General features: G+C 51.8%; 1 protein-coding gene across 1 annotated transcript in view; it reads right to left on the bottom strand.

Annotated features, from left to right (window-relative positions):
- Positions 1-3122, bottom strand: part of LOC120859623 (serpin B6-like) — a 3917-nt gene extending 795 nt beyond the window's left edge. Inside the window, exon 1 of the mRNA XM_040235655.1 lies at positions 3096-3122. The gene's annotated coding sequence lies outside the window, so the exon portion shown is untranslated. The remainder of the gene's footprint in view (positions 1-3095) is intronic.
- Between the last annotated feature and the right edge of the window lie 79 nt (positions 3123-3201).

The raw sequence follows: 3201 nt of genomic DNA, 5'->3' as shown, positions 1-3201 counted from the left end.
TCCCTGTACCAGGAGGTAGAGAGACATCTTTACGGCCAAAGAGGGGAACAAAAGGCTGGAAAGGCTGTACAAGAAACCAGCAAACCTGTTACTTCACGACCGTGCTGCCCCAGGCAAACCCCCTTGTCTGGTCAAATCTTCACACACACAAAGCTGCCTGCCTTGTCACTTCTTGAGCCTTGTATATTCAAGGTTTGCACAAAATTCAGTGGGCTTGGTTTTCTGCTATCGATTTGTCTGAGGTCCATTTAATTCCTAGACCAGCCGGGAAGAACCTAGAGGAGAGGAACCACCCCCCTACACACACACGCATTCTCTTCCATCCTTAATATCCAGTTTCTTGCTCAGTAGCTGAGTCATGTCTGACTCTTGTGATCCGTGGACTACAGCCTACCTGGCCCCTCTGTCCATGGATTTTCCAGGCAAGAAACTGGAGTGGGTGGCCATTTCCTCCTCCAGGGGATCTTTCCGACCCAGGGATGAACCTGAGGCTCCTGCCTTGCAGAAGGATTCTTTTCCTGAGCCAGCAGGACAGCCTTAGTATCCAATAGCTTAACACTAATACAGAGAAAAGCAGAAGCTCACTGGTCTTCAAAGGCCACAGCGAGGCCGGTAATAGTTCTTTTTCTCTACTGACAGCAGCTGCTGATGGTCATTAAAGGTGAGAGCATACCCACTCCCTGTAAAATCGCTAAACTGAAAAGGAAGGAATGAAGCACTGAGGCCCCGAGGTTTGTTCAGGATACTCTGATGGCAGAAAGTACATGAATCGTGAGATAGGTGAACAGCCCACGCTGGTACAGGGCCCGAAATCAAACAGGAAGCAGCGCTTCGTGCACTGCCCGGGGCACTGCCACACAACACCAGAGGCAGCACCGAGCCCCCCAGGCAGGGACTCTGGGAGGCTCCTGGTCCCCAGGGCGGGTGTGAATTGCTCTGATAGTTCAGGCCCTGCAGACTCAACTCAGGAACAAGGCACAGGAAAGCTGTCAGAAACAACACAAAATGAGCGTAATTAGCAAACTCTGTGACGGCTGACCTGCAGAGCAGCCAGAATCAAGGAAGTAGTCCAACACAGGGCAAAGAATGGAGCGAAAGCAGCTCCCGAAAGAGCTGATTACAAAGCAGCTTAGTTCTGCTGGGCTCCAAGGAGCAGAGTGAGAGCTGAGCAGTAGGTCATGACTCTGCAGTTCACCCCTCATCCCTGTGGCAGCGCCCCCTCCCCAAAAATGAGACAGAGACAGAGAGGGGAGGAGAGCAAACTAAAACCTCCTTTTTCAAATAGAAACTTGAACAGTTCGAGAACCATTCATTTCCAATAGGGACAAAGTAAGACCGGAATTTCTTCTCACTCTGGGCAAATGATGCTATAAAGTGGTGCCCAGTGTTTCCAGTGTAATTAAGAATTGCTGTTTAGTCACTAAGTCGTGTCCGACTCTTTGATGACCCCGTGGACTATAGCCCACCAGGCTCCTCTGTCCACGGGATTCTTCAGGTAGGATCCTCTGTCCACGGGATTCTTCAGGCAGGAATTCTGGACTGGATTGCCATGCCCTCCTCCAGGGGTTCTTCTGGACCCAGAGATCAAACCTGAGTTTCCTGTACTGGCAGGTGGATGATTTCGCACTGAGCCACCTGGGAAGTCTCAAATACATTTCAAAGCGCACAGAGCAGTACAATGGCTGTGAAAAGTATTTCTGCAGCTGTACTTAAGTCAAGCACAAAGGTATTCATGAAAGTGAAGGTGAATGTCGCTCAGTCGTGTCGACTCTGTCGACTCCAAGGACCATCAGTTCAGTTCAGTTCAGTTCAGTTCAGTCTCTCAGTCGTGTCCGACTCTTTGTGACCCCATGAATCGCAGCACGCCAGGCCTCCCTGTCCATCACCAAATCCCAGAGTTCAGTCAGACTCACATCCATCAAGTCGGTAATGCCACCCAGCCATCTCATCCTCTGTCATCCCCTTCTCCTCCTGCCCCAATCCCTCCCAGCATCAGAGTCTTTCCCAATGAGTCAACTCTTCACATGAGGTGGCCAAAGTACTGGAGTTTCAGCTTTAGCATCATTCCCTCCAAAGAAATCCCAGGGTTGATCTCCTTCAGAATGGACTGGTGGGATCTCCTTGCAGTCCAAGAGACTCTCAAGAGTCTTCTCCAACACCACAGCTCCAAAGCATCAATTCTTTGGCGTTCAGCTTTCTTCACAGTCCAACTCTCACATCCATACATGACCACTGGAAAAACCATAGCCTGGACTAGACAGACCTTTGTTGGCAATACAGTCAGTGGAATTCTCCAGGCCAGAATACTGGAGTGGGGAGCCTTTCCCTTCTCCAGGGGATTTTCCCAACCAAGGGCTCCCACATAGTGGGCAGATTCTTTACCAGCTGAGCCACAAGGAAGCCCTAGAATCCTGGAGTGGGTAGTCTATCCATTCTCCAAGGGGTCTTACCGACCCAGGAATCAAACCAGGGTCTCTTGCATTGCAGGCAGATTCTTTACCAACTGAGCTATCAGGAAAGCTCATTATCACCTTTAGGAAAGGTATAAGAAGACATAACAAAGATAAGATAGACCCAGGGACTTCCCTAGTTGCTCAGTTGGTATAGAATCTGCCTGCACTGTAGGAGACCCCACTTTGATTCCTGGGTTGGAAAGCTGTGCTGGAGAAGAGATAGATAGGCTGTTGGGTTTCACTATGGTTCAGTTGGTGAAGAATCCGCCTGCTATTACTAGTCTCATGACTTCTTACAAACAAGATGTTTCAATCAGCCTAGATAAATAATGGAATGGACTTCCCTGGAGGCTCAGATGGTAAGGATTCCTCCTGCAGTGCAGGAGACCCAGCTTCGGGCGATGGGAGGGGAAGATCCCCATTAAGGGACAGCTCTTCTCCATTCAGTGACCAGGCCAGTAAGAAGCATAGATTTCACAGGACCCCACCCCAAGAGCGCACGGGGTGCCAGGACCCACACAGCGTCGTGACGTCCGCCGCTGCCACCTGGTCCAAAAGGAAACTCAGCCCGGCGCTAGCCCCCGCCTGGCCCGCCTCGCACAGGCCTGTGCCTCGGCCCCACTGCCCCACACGTACCAACCACGGTAGGAGCTGGCTGGGCAGGGATGGAGGCGCTGGGGCCCAAATACCTGGGCTGGAGGGGCGGGGCGGGGCGGGGCGGGACGACCGGAGGGCGGGGCAGAGCGGG

Source organism: Oryx dammah, unplaced genomic scaffold (assembly GCF_014754425.2).
Source record: "Oryx dammah isolate SB20612 unplaced genomic scaffold, SCBI_Odam_1.1 HiC_scaffold_1971, whole genome shotgun sequence".
Lineage (NCBI taxonomy): Eukaryota > Metazoa > Chordata > Mammalia > Artiodactyla > Bovidae > Oryx > Oryx dammah.
Note: the sequence above shows the minus strand (reverse complement) of the source record. Positions and strands in the feature narration are given on the sequence as shown.